The following is a 14,408-nucleotide window of genomic DNA, read 5'->3' on the forward strand; positions in this document are numbered from 1 at the left end:
TTTAATTAACTATCGTATATGACCGTGCCTCCTAACATTCAACTCGTCACTGCATAAGCAGGACGAATTTTTGATTGGAAACACGGTTAGAATTTTATTTAACTCTCTTCTTTTGTAACTGCACTTGAACTTCGCCACGTGCTTTAAACATCTTCGAAAAATCTCTGGATTACAAGGGTGTCTCTGGAAGAACAACTGTGCATTTTGTAACTATCTGATGCGCTATATGTCTTAGACGTATTTTTAGCTTCTCCATAAGAATACATTCTCAGGAGAAGAGAATAATAGTAGGGGGATATCAGCTCACTGGGTACTTCAAAGTAGTGTCAAAGACATGTTAAGGTTAGAGTGACTTGTTTACTCGTAAATAATGTTAATTTTTTTGCATGTATGGTGAAATGGTCAGGCAAATACTAGAAGTGGAACATATGCTGCATCTATGCTTTTTGAGCTTTGCAACAGTAATTCCACAGTAGCTCTTACCAAAAACGTTTGCTAAATTTATCCAAGTCCATTAGACGTCAGTAAATGCCAGAGTCGGTTTTCTAAGTTCAAATACGGCAAAGTTACTAAACACAGCCTTTCGAAATTCCTTCACCAAAGAAGACGAAGTAAATGTTCCAGAACTAAAATCAAGAACACCTGCCAACATCAATAACGCAGAATTAGATCTCCTGGGTGTAGTGAAGCAACTTAAATCGCTTAACAGAAGCATGTCTTCCGGTCCAGACTGTATACCAGTTCGGTTCCTTTCAGAGTATGCTGATACAATAGCTCCATAGTTAACAATAATATACAACCGTTCGCTCGACAAAAGATCCGTAGCCAAAGACTGGAAAGTTGCACAGGTCACACCAATATTCAAGAAAGGTAGTAGGAGTAGTCCACCAAATTACACGCCTATATCATTAACGTCGATATTCAGCAGGATTCAGGAACATATATTGTGTTCGAAAATTATGAATTACCTTGAAGAGAACGGTCTATTGACACACAGTCAAAAGGGATTTAGAAAACATCGGTTTTTTTTAAACACAACTGGCTCTTTACTCACACAAATTGTCGAGTGTTACTGACAAGGGATTTTAAATTGATTCCATATTTCTAGATTTCCAGAAGGCTTTTGACACTGCATCGCACAAGTGGCTTGTAGTGAAACTGCTTGCTTATGGAATATTGTCTCAGTTATGTGCCTGGGTTCGTGATTTCCTGTCAGAAATGTCACAGTTCGTAGTAACTGACGGAAAGTCATCGAGCAAAACAGCAGAGATTTCTGTCGTTCCCCAAGGTAGTTTTATAGGCCCTTTGCTGTCCCTTCTGTATATAAACGATTTAGGAGACAATCTGAGAAGCCGTTTTAGGTTGTTCGCAGATGACGCTGTCGTTCATCGTCTAGTAAAGTCATCAGAAGATCAAAACGATTTAGGAGAGCTATCTGTATGGTGCAAAAATTGGCAGTTGACCCGAAATAACGAAAAGTGTAAGGTCATCCACATGAGCGCTACAAGGAGTCGGTTAAACTTCGGTTAGGCGATAAATGAGCCAAATCTAAAGATCGTAAATTCAACTAAATACCTAGGAATTACAACTACGAACAACTTAAACTGGAAGGAACACATAGATAATGTTGTGGGGAAGGCTAACCAAAAACTGCGTTTTATTGGCGGGACACTTAGAAAATGTAACAGATCTAGTAAGGAGATTGCCTACACTACGCTTGTCCGTCCTCTTTTAGAATGCTGCTGACGGAGTACATCGAGAAAGTTCAAAGAAGAGCAGCACGTTTCGTATTATCGTGAAATAGGGGAGAGAGCGTCACTGAAATGATACAGGATTAGGGGTGGACATAATTAAAACAAAGGCGTTTTTCATTGCGGCAGAATCTTCTCACGAAATTTCAATCACCATCTTTCTCCTCCGAATGTAAAAATATGTTGTTGACGCCGACCTACATAGGGAGAAACGATCATCGCAACAAAATAAGGGAAGACAGAGCTCGCACGGAAAGATATAGGTGTGAGCTTTTTTCGCGCGTTGTACGACATTGGAATAAGAGAGAGTTATTGTGAAGATGGTTCGATGAACCCTCTGCCAAGCACTTAAATGTGATTTACAGAGTATCTATGTAGATGTAGAATCTCTATCATTTGTGTATTATCATGCACTTTATCTGAGATATAACGCTACTTTCAGTGATACTTTCCGCCCTTGGGGCTGCAGTTATTCACAAACCGTGGTTCGGAGTATCTTTTCTGAGTATCCTCAGTACATTAATAGCTGCATCTGTTTTCACGTAAAGAACAGAAGGGCAGAGCACTACCCTCATCATCAGACGGATACTTCGCTTGGTAGGGCTGTGCTTCGTACATCCGCAGATGTTACATCAACACGTCGTTAAGAATACAGAGATGCTTTGTTTTCGATCACGTAGGTTCTCCACAGTTTGTTCACATCAAGTTTACGTTCTTAATACAACAGAAAAGAAGATTCGCACGTTGCTCCATCATTATCCTTATTAGATTAAACTGCCCAACAAAAAATTTTGGACGTTTCTTCCATTGCTTGTGTCTAATCCAACTAATTTTGAAGCGAAAAAACGAATATGACAAAGAAAAAACTTATTAGCTCTGTTTTCTGTGATATACAACAGGTGGTAATATTTTATTTCAACGAATTAAGAGAAAACGATAGATTTTAATTACACGTGCCAACAACACTGAAAATCCATTTAACATTTTTTAGTGACAGTTACATTCTAATAGCTCTAAATGGATGGAAGAATTCTAGCAATTGGTTGGGTCTTTATGAAATCGTTGTCTTTTTGCTTGCTTATTGTCAGTTCTGGAAAAACCCTACACACGGACGAGTAGTAATCCGCAAGCATTATTTCATTCCAACGGCCCTGATATCTTTTTTCTATTACAGAAAAATTCTGATGAAATCTTTCTTCGTGTTCATCAGTGACATCTACACAACTAGAAGGGAAAAAACCTAGATGTGTGTGAAGAAAATGAAATTATAGAGACATGTTGCATCCTAGTCCATGGTATTTTTACAGAAATCCTGTGACCAACTGACCGTAGTTTTCATTTCTCTGTTACCTAAAAATCCTTGAATGATTGGCTATAAGGAATCTTTCCCCTCCAAAACTCGGTAATACGTAGAATAATTTACAATTTGTCGAATTTGTAGCCCAACAAAAAATGTTCCTTAACTTTTGTATCACTAAATGTAGTATATTTATCTCTTCAGTAAATGTCTGTTCTTTTCAGTTCATACTAAATTTTTCATCAAACTCAGCTTTATATAAAAGGGTGGAAGAACATTTTAGGGTCCACGAGAGGCTCGGTAATAATATTTTTCTCGCTAGAGTTAAGATTTCCTGCAGCCAGGCTGCTTGAATATAATGTGATTTGCTATCCTTACTGTCCCACACACATAAAAAGTGACAGTGATTAGTGTATGGTATATGTTAGTTACATAAAGGTACAGCGATGACTTTTAGATCGCCACAGATTTTCCACTTGCGTTCAGCATATTTGATTAAGTCGAGGAGGACTGCAATGTTGGCATAGGTCTCCTCCACATGAACTGTATGACGAACGGGAATAGAAGGAAAAGCGTTTCCATTGTGAAGTAATGCAGCTTTCAAACTAAGCCTCTTGGATGAGTCTATAAACAGCCTCCAATCAGCTAATCATGTGCAGATTAAAAAAAAGGAATAAGATTCCTACGACTATTTCTGCACTCTGAGACCCTGACTTCACATAGACGAAGATTCCAGTTATGTGGTCTTGACCCTAGAAGCTCAGCCTCATGCTTTGTCAAATATAGCTCTCGAATGATATCACTCAACTCCGTTTGATGTGTGCGGTTTATCATCTTTTGAATCAAAATCGGATTCAAGTGATGTGGAAGGCTAGTTATGTTCTTCTTCTTCCACACTGTCTTCATTTTGTACTTCAAACATATAATTTTGGGGTGAAGTAGGAACTGGTAATCTATCTGAATATGGTATATGTCGAATAGAAGATAGAAGATTAGGTTATTAAACTGTTCACCTTTTCTTCATTGACAACCCTACACTTGCTGGTGGAGTCAAGCAGAAATGGCATTTATCTTAGGGGGTTTGTAGGCTACCGCGAAACGTAGGCACAGAAAATGCCATACCGTTTTATTTATTTATTTATTTATTTATCTATTTTTCTTAGTACAGCCGCACAAGACTGCAACATATGTGCTGAGCCCATGCCTTGCCGTGGTGCCCTACTTCATGCAAAATAATGCTGAAGGGCAGTTTTCACAAGAGGCGTCAGATTGCGTGTCTGTGACGAAAATGTTATTTCATCACAAATGTAAAAAAAAGTTATTGACTGACTGTACGTTTTCGTGGCATTTTGATTTAACGAATTTTACATTTCAAAAGCAATCGAAAACCAGAAATTCTGCACTAATTGTTACACAAACAATATTAACTTCACATTCAGAGCGACAGTAATAATAAAAATAGCAGGAAGACGCTGCCTTTTGTCATTTAACGCGTGTGACAACCAAATTACCCCAAAACTAAGAATGCAGATCTAAAAAAAAAGGCATTTCGTTGTATCTCAAAAGCAAGAGCTTATCGGTCATTTTTTCGGCGTTTTTTGAATTCAGCAGGTACAAATATACGAGTTTAAGCTCTTTTTGAGCCCGAAAGATTTTCGTTGTTGGGCAGTGATTGCTATAACGAGTCATAGTAGCAAGTGTTTTTAGCAGCGTGGTACAGAATAAACCGTAGCTGTTGTTCATATAAATGCTATTAGATAATTATTTGACAATCTCTTCGTGTTTCCTCTCCCATTTCTCTCGATCCACATGTGATCAGTTATTCTTATGAGGACTCCACTTAGCCTTTGACATTTGTGTTCTTTTCATGTTCGCCGTTATCCCACGCAAAAGTCGTTTTAAAAATGCGATGTATATTTATACGAGATTCGTTTGGCATTTTGTCCCAAAACCATCAATGGCCTGAAACTACACGTTTCTTACAAAATTAGTCTTAGGTTGTGTTGTCATCATACAGGTTTGTGTTAGCTTTTCCAGCTAAAAACAGTTCTTGTGACTTGTTGGCTTACGATGTTTCTGTATTTTCTGTATTCGCACTGCGAGCTTGTTCTTGTAGTATAAGATCGATTACTATGTACCCGTGATATGGTATCACAGTGTTTATGTTCAGAAACAATCATTATACAAAAAGTACGAAATTTGGCAAATATTCTCTTGTATGAGGGTATTGGGTGCAACATTGAGGACGAGTATGAGGCTAAAACAACGGAAATCGAATCAGAGTCTAATTCCTTCAAACCTCTAGTTTTCTGCGGGATCTAGGAGCAACTGCCGAAGATATGAGTAGTGTATTAGTGGCAAATGTCACTCACAATCTAAATATTTTGTGCTGCTTCCTAACATTTTATTTTTAAAACGTCTGCCCTTGCTTTTTGCTAACTGAGTGCGCAAACGACAAACATTCTCGGCAAATAGATGTACCTTATTTTAGAATTTTTGCATTTATGTCGGTTTCGTAGCACGTGCAGCTGTAGCTAACCATACTTACCTCTTTTTATTCCAAATCGATGTACCCACAACAAAAGCATAATCATAAATCAAATTACTGTCTCTTTGCAGGCGGGAATGAAGACGATAAAACAGTTCCCTCCATACAATCACTTTCAACTGATTAAAGCTAGCCTAGCTTTATTCCTGCGGATCAGTCTCAAAATTACTTCCAGATAACACTTTTTTTCCTCTGGTTGCTGTTCAGGTTGTTCTTATTTTTATTTTAGCCTTAACAGTTATTTTTTACGATGTACCAACGACACTTTCAGTACTCGCTCCTGTGACTTTACTCACAATTAAGAATAAAGTAAGTACATTACTACAGAATTGACGATATCCATTTTTACAAAAGTTACGAAAGCACTTCCTCAATTTCTTTAAAGCCATTGCAGCTATTAGACTGTTGTTTATTTACAGTGCTACATTTACACTTACACAATCATGATTTCGGCTTCGAAGTGCCATTATCAAGTGTTTTAAGTGTTATAAAATGCCTAAGAAGGCATACTGTCGTACTAAAATACACTATTAGACACATTGTCTAAGTTCTTCGTACATCCATAGTTGAAATGGAGAGCAGTGGTGTCTAAGAGTCGATATTTCTGGCAGAGCCTTGTGCTTTGTTTCATTACTGAGTACGAGTCAAGATCTTGAGTCAAGATGGTGCACTCAGTAATGAAACAAGTCAGTAGGCTCTGCCAGAAATATCGACACTTAGACAGTGTGTCTAACAGTGTATTTTAATACGTCAGTATGTCATCGTAGGCAATTTATAACACTTAAAACACTTGATAATGGCACTCTGAAGCCGAAATAATGATTGTGTAAGTGTAAATGTAACACTGTAAATAAACAACAGTCTAATGGCGGCACTGACTTTAAATAATTATATTATGACTGCGGCCCCGCATTATGAAAAAATTATTACATTTCCTCAATCTCTTACAAGACTTCGTAGTATTTCGTGGAGCATATAGCGGAGACATTGGCTGAAACGACGTAGTTTATAAAGCTCATCTCATCAAAGATAGATGTGTATCATTGTCACTGTTGATATACTCGTTCACTGCTTTCTACTTTTAGTATCTGATTGATTCTATGAACGGAGGAGGAAAAATTATTTTTAATTGAAGATTTTCTACATCTAGGCAAAGCGTGACGTATTTTCTAAATGGGCCAATTTCAGCATCATGTGAACTGAACAAAGCAGTGATTTATTTTGCTAGAAGAACCGTCAAATATTTTGGTACTCCACCTCCTCCTCTAAAAGTCCAGAACCTAGGATGTTCTTTTGAACACAGAGTGAAAGAAGTGTGACGATTACTTTTTGTAGCCTAAGATAGGAATAGTAACGATAGTTTACAACCACAAAAATTAAACGTTCGCAGAAGAGAAATTGATGAGATTGGTCCGTTATTTTTTAGGCTGTATTTAACAGGTTGATTCCCTAAAAATGGCTCAAATGGCTCTGAGCACTATGGGACTTAACATCTGAGGTCATCAGTCCCCTAGAACTTAGAGCTACTTAAACCTAACTAACCTAAGGACATCACATCCATCCATGCCCGAGGCAGGATTCGAACCTGCGACCGTAACAGTCTCGCGGTTCCGGACTGAAGCGCCTAGAAACGCACGGCCACCGCGTCCGGTGTCGATTCCCTAGAAAATATTAGTGGTATCTAGTTAGACATCATCTAATAAACGGCAACACTTTCTGCAGGAATCGCCTATCATTTTGCATGACAGAGTTCTGGAGCATGTGGCGCAATTTATGACTAATTTGTTCGATGGATGGCGCTGGGAAGTGCCGTACCACCCAACACACTCCCCGGACATTAGCCCTTGTGACTTCAACTTGGTTCCTAAGATGAACGAAGCACTTCGTGGCGTTCACTGCAAAACTGTTAAAGAGATTCATCGAGCAATTAAGATGAACGAAGCACTTCGTGGCGTTCACTGCAAAACTGTTACAGAGATTCATCGCGCAATAGACGGCGCCACTCGAACTATCAATACAACTGGCGCTGCAACGAGTATCCTAAAACTTGCACATTGCTGGCAACAGGCTATAAACAACGCTGGGGCTGCTCTGAAGAACAGTAAAATTTGAAATTTTATCTATTTTTTATAAGTTGTAAATAAATAGTTGCCGCTGTTGAAGTTCCAACCCTCGCATTAGGAGCTTAATCTATGTACGGCCAGAGGAAATGTTACCTTATTAGCTTTCCTACGGCGTTTCAACATTTTGCCTCCATTTTTTATAATAAAATAAAAATCTGCTTCAATCAACAACGGCTACTTTATCCCATACGTTTTTGAAATACTTCAGTTCATTATTGAACCGTTCAAGTCATGCCCTACACTTGTCTGCTTCTGCTCTCAAAGTATAAAATAAGTTTTGCGTTATTTTTCTGTCACTTTTGCATATTGTATTACGAAGTTTGACAAAATACATACGATCTGTGTAAGAAGCAAACCATTTTACACTGATATGTAGTATGGTCGCTCACTTTTTCCGTAGCCAGACTCCTGACAATTCACCTCAAAAGGTTTTGTGTTACAAAGGGAGGAAGGTTAGTCTTAACGACTCGTCTGCAAAGAGGTCTTTAGAGATGGTGCACTAGCTTGGATTGAAGAACGATGACACATAAGTCTGACATATGTGGCTTTCGAACTGTTGATTACAATAACACCCTAAATGTTTTGTTGTAGGTTGAAATGGTTCAAATGGCTCTGAGCACTATGGGACTTAACATCTAAGGTCATCAGTCCCCTATAACTTAGAACTACTTAAACCTAACTAACCTAGGGACATCACACACATCCATTCCCGAAGGAGGATTCGAACCTGCGACCGTAGCGGTCGCGCTGTTCCAGACTGAAGCGCCTAGAACCGCTCGGCCACACCGACCGGCTTTGTTGTAGGAAAGGTTGAGGTAGAAAAGAAGCGGGTTTGACCGTGCCTGTAATAATGCAAAGAAAAACATTAAAAAATCAAAACTTTAGACAGTACAAGGCGGAATGTGACGTTCTAAACCCTGGGAAGAATGGAGACAAATATTTAGTATATTAAATCTTCAAAATCCAAGACGGAGTGTTGGACTTGAAAGATGAAAGAAGGAACGTTCATGTTAAGGAGAGCTATATCTCACAACCTCTATTGTTTTTTGTATGTGAAATAAACAATAAAGTATAAGGAATACCCTAAATACAGACAAAGATTTCAATATATAAAACACATTATATGGGACATGTATGATCGCCGAAATATTGTGCCCGTTGGACATTGTAGACCAGCAGTACTCTCGTGGATATTTTGATTATCAAATACGCCGGGAGAAACTCAAGAATCACACATTATATGGGATGTTCTGTATTGTTGATACTTTGAGATGAAAATTGTTGTGGTCTTCAGTCGGTAGACTGGTTGGTGCAGCTCTTGACGCTAGTCTTTCCTGTGCAAGCCTCTTCATCTCTCCGTAACTATTGCTGCCTATTTTCAGTTGAACCCTGTACGGAACCCATGAGATGACCGAGGCACAAAGCTGATCGCAGTGTCTCACGTTTCACTGGAAAGAAGAAGACAACTAATCTCGACATTCGTCAGGTATTTGCACCTCTTCAGCTGCTGGCGGAAAATCTGGTAAACTTTTATATCACTTTAAGATTCATGTTCGTGAACAGTAATGTAACTGTTTTCCCTGCAACAATGACGCCTTGAAATTATGAGGTACAGTAAGCGGAAATGTTTCAGAAATTTTCTTCGTCCACAGTATACTGTCGTACAATTATTTACAATGAAACATGACTCAGAAAACATGTATGCCTTCCTTATCTCAGTATAACACTTTCAGACTATATTACAAAAAAAGAGAATGTACACCAAGGTAGTTGTATTTTATGTCTTGGTAGTTCCGTGTGTGCACTCGCATGCGCGAAACGTAGCACGTCTGATGCGGCGTACATGGCTACTCGGTAACCGGACTCCTCGCTACTTAAAATTAATGGCTGCAAACGAAATGATTGCCTTCTGTCAAGCATAGAGGGGACGATAAAAAGCTTAAGCAGAGCTGCGTCGCAGTAGAGAGCTGGCTCTGGAGACCTACTGCACAGCTGCTGTTCGGCGCACTTCCTTTATTATTACTACCGTTATTCTTGTTTGTTATCGTGGTTGATGACATTCTTTTCCTGAGGTTGTCCTTTATAAACAATAGAAAGACATTCCAAGAAATAGAAGAGCCGTGATAGGTCGTAGGGATTACTACATTGTAGATCGTGCCATCTTGAGATGTGCATACATAAAGCACACCGACGTAAAACAGTGGGTGTTTATTGCCGAGTATCGTTGTCCGAATACCGGTTTGTTTTCATTAGTTTTTTCCAGTCGAGAGAGCTTCTGCATCAAAATATGGTTGGTGATAAATTTCAAGGGAAGTTTTCGTGTATAATTGATGATAGTTAGTAACGGAAACGAAGAAGAAATTAAACCAAAGATGAAAGTAGATGGTCCAGTACTCATACAGACGAAGTAAATGTCACATAACAGAATTGTTATGACCAGGTTTATCTTGAATGCAAGAGGAACTGCCGTTTATTAATGCTTCACAAAGGGCTAGGCGAGCACTGGTGAATATTACGAAACCTTCTGGACCACATTGATGATAAATTAATTGTGCGGATAAAAAGGGACCTAGATGGCAAATGTAGAAACAACCGTCTTTCATCAGGACAATGCATCTACTTAGGGAGATACAAAACTGAGCGTTTTCAAGTGTAAATTTTTGGAACATCCACCACATTCTCCAGATTTGGCACCCCTATCATCTGTTCATTTTCCAAAAGAAGTTTGTGGGTGGAGAATGTTTGGAGTCGAATGAAAAGCTTACAGCAGTCGTCAATAGATATTTAGTAGATCATCCACAATCTCAATTTAAGGATGGAATTTACTCATTGGAAAGTTTTTTGATTAAGTATGTTATTGTAAAAGGGAAAAATGTAGTAAAATAAGTTGGTAATTTACTTAAAATCTGACTTTTTCATCGCCAGCTCGAAAAACCACTTTAATTTTGTATTATATTTATAGTGTGTTCAAATCTGGCCGTAAGGCAGGATTATGAATGTCAACGGTCAAGTTGACTAAGAGGATACGTAAAGCATTCACCGGTACTCCAAGTTAACTTTTACCATTCTTTGAATTGTAACAGTCAGACGACAAATAACAAGAAGCATCAAACACATGTATACCACAAACGTGTCCATTACTGAAATAAGAAATACCAACCATGACCACCAACACATCGTTTCCAGTACAACAAAACAGTGACAAACAGCAGCTGTAATATCCATGAGAATACATTCCCAACCTGTCTCAGTTACGTCCATCATGGTATACCGTCTCTTTAGGTTTGTGACGGGTGTTATACTAAGACATCCGTTCCCTAAGAATTTAGTGGCTCTGAATGCCATAACAGACGCAACTATAACCACCTGTGAATATGCTCGCTCAGAAATTGTAACTCCAGTATTCTATTCTACAGAGTTTAAGACGATGTATTGTTGTTGATTCAGCTACGCTGAAAGTTTGTAAACGTAACGTCTTCTGCACACAGGCAGGGTTCTCGGAACTTGACGTTTGTGTTACATTTATTAAGATTAAAACAGGGTAAGCATTAGTTTTGAACGACCTGAATATCAGACATTGCTAGAATAGCTGTATCTGTAATGGAAGAGAAGGAAGTTCGGAAAGTTCTACCTTTAACATCCTATCGACGTCTGAATAATTAGGGATGGTGCAGAAGATGGATATGGTTAAGGACATAGAAAAACATAGGCCGTAAGGTTTTCTAAAATACCCTAGCGACAAGCGATTTGGGGAAATCAGGGAAAACATAAATTACATTGCTGAAATAATTTAAGGGTCACTTTTTTTAAAATCCACTGTTTTTCCTCATTATTTCTCAGAAGTGTCAAGTTTAGCTCAAAGGTGCCCAGAACCTGTCTTTGTAATGGTGCAAAAGCGTGATGGCCTGCGACGTATTCCCATTTGTCGACTGATAATAAAGATACAAGCAAGTAAAGTATTTTTGCAAATACGTTATCGGATAGAAGAGTTGTTTGTGGACAGAGAGTACCATACTACGTTATCCTGGGCGCAGAGGGTATTCAGGAACACAGGTAAAGTCGAGAGTGGCTCAAGAACACGTGAAAGGAATTTTTTTGCTCTCTCTACATACAATAGTTTTCCAAAAATCACAAAAAACTGTAAATCAAAAAGTTATGTGATGAAATTAGCCCAGCACGGTATAATTTAAATATGAAAACACTGTTCAGGCAAAGAGTTTATGGACGAAATTAGGACAGGTTTGAACGTGCAAAATGAATGTTTTAGTTTGGTCTATTACAAATAACGTCAATTCGGACTGTGATATAGCGATGTGTGATGCTGTCAAATATTGTGGCTCCCAGCGAGACCACCGTTTGGGAACGACGACTGCAAGCAGCAACACGCTTCCAGCAGCGCCTCAAACGTGCGCTATGGGATTCAGGACTAGAAATCGAGCTGGCTACTCTATGTACTGAATTGTTGCTGTTGAAAATATTGCCCGTGAGACGAGGCCTTTCTGTAATGATGAGCCACAAGAATCAAATTATCACCTGTTTCACCGGAACAGGGAGGTCACGTCGGTAGCCCTACGCAGCTGTAATTGTGCAGTGAATTACAGAATGTATACTAGAGACGTACGACCCCAAAAAGAGACACTGATTCGTCCGAACGGGTGTGTAATGATTGATAAAGGTTTCTATATGCTTTTTATATCTAAAAATATACGCTACTTCATCAAAAGTCTCCGGACATGCTTAGTGGACATTAATATGGGGTGTGTCGGCCCTTCGCCTTTATGACAGGGTGATCCCGGCTGGGGACAATTTCAGTGAGGTGTCTGAATTTTGATGGAGGAATGGCAGTCCATTTTTCCTGAAGAGCCGAAACCAGAAAAGCAGTGATGTTGGACTCTGGGGTCTAGGGCGAAGTCCACGTCCTAACTCATTGGGTTCAGGCCGGGAGTCTGCGCAGGCCGGTCCATTTCAGGAACATTATTGTCCTCAAATCACTGCCTTACACACATGCTTTATCTCAGAGTGCATTGTCTTGGTCATACAATTATCGTCTGTGAAATGTTTCTCTGCTACACGCAGTACCTACAGCGGAAATATGTTTTCATATGCTTGTGTTTTTAGCGTTTTCTTAAGCACAGTAAGGGGACCGCACCGTAACCACGAAAAACACACTCATACCATAACACCACCTCCTCCGAACTCAGTTGCTGGTACTACACACGAAGGCAGGTAACACACTCCAGGCATTCGCCGAAATCCATACCCTTCCATGGCGTCGCTCTCTACATTTCATTGACTACAGAAAGTGTGGCTTATGACGACCTTCTCGACCACTGTACCCCATTCCTTTTGACTCCCTGTGCAAAGTCACTGGGCTAGGTGTACCGTTAGTAGCACTTTGGAACTTAAAAGTGATTCATTTAGCTGATTTCATGTGATTTTTTACAAGCACCCTCCGCAATATTCGATGGTCCCTGGCCTTTGTTTTACCGTGGTTATTCCTTCGCAGTTACATCATCAACAATTGACTAAGGCAGCTTTAGAAGGGTTGAAATGTCCGTCTGCCCAACTAAATGAAAGGCAGTTTTATTTTTTGCCATACGCTTCATTTAATTATAAAGCATATCCAGTGGCCTGCACTATATACATATATACTGGGGGCCTAACCGCACAATAACACTAGGTTCGGTGTGGGGCGGCGGTGGGCTGACTGGACTGCTTACCCTGTTGTGTGGTTGTGTACCACGGAGGGGACGAAGCTTCTCCGTCGTTTCTGGGTCCCCAGTTCAATGCAATACAATGCTAATATGTTAAGGTTTTCTCATGTCACTCTCTTGTTTTTCAGGTGTGGGCGAGAAAACGCCGAAAACCGGTCATCTGGAGTATGAAGACCTAGAGAATTCATCTACAGGATGACACACTTGAGCTGGCAACATTGGAATCGTAAGTAACACCAAACGATAATTCAATCTCACGAATCTTGTGCTGTAAGAGTTGTTTCTAAGCTGAAAACCACGAGAGTAAGATGAGAAAGTGCGACATATTAACATAGTTGTAACAAATAGGTAATGCATTTATTATACACTACTGGCCATTAAAATTGCTTCACCACGAAGATGACGTGCTACAAACGCGAAATTTAACCGACAGGAAGAAGATGCTGTGATATACAAATGATTAGCTTTCCAGAGCATTCATACAAGGTTGGCTCCGGTGGCGACACCTACAACGTGCTGACATGAGGAAAGTTTCCAACCGATTTCTCATACACAAACAGCAGTTGACCGGCGTTGCCTGGTGAAACGTTGCTGTGATGCCTCGTGTAAGGAGGAGAAATGCGTACCATCACGTTTCCGACTTTGATAAGCGTCGGATTGCAGCCTATCGCGATTGCGGTTTATCGAATCGCGACATTGCTGCTCGTGTTGGTCGAGATCCAATGACTGTTAGCACAATATGGAATCGGTGGGTTCAGGAGGGTAATACGGAACGCCTTGCCGGATCCCAACGGCCTCGTATCACTAGCAGTCGAGATGACAGGCATCTTATCCGCACGGCTGTAACGGATCGTGCAGCAACGTCTCGATCCCTGAATCAGCAGATGGGGACGTTTGAAAGACAACAACCATCTGCACGAACAGTTCGACGACGTTTGCAGCAGCATGGACTACCAGCTCGGAGACTATGGCTGC

The 14,408-nt window shown here is 39.9% G+C and overlaps 1 long non-coding RNA gene across 1 annotated transcript in view; it reads left to right on the forward strand.

The window, feature by feature from the left end:
• The window catches only part of LOC126297393 (uncharacterized), a 72,956-nt gene extending 59,300 nt beyond the window's left edge, over positions 1–13,656 (forward strand). Inside the window, exons 2-3 of the long non-coding RNA XR_007552514.1 lie at positions 9,102–9,205; positions 13,562–13,656. This is a non-coding gene — a long non-coding RNA (uncharacterized LOC126297393). The remainder of the gene's footprint in view (positions 1–9,101; positions 9,206–13,561) is intronic.
• The last annotated feature ends 752 nt before the right edge of the window (positions 13,657–14,408 follow it).

The sequence above is a fragment of the Schistocerca gregaria genome, chromosome X (genome assembly GCF_023897955.1).
Source record: "Schistocerca gregaria isolate iqSchGreg1 chromosome X, iqSchGreg1.2, whole genome shotgun sequence".
Taxonomy (NCBI): Eukaryota; Metazoa; Arthropoda; class Insecta; order Orthoptera; family Acrididae; genus Schistocerca; species Schistocerca gregaria.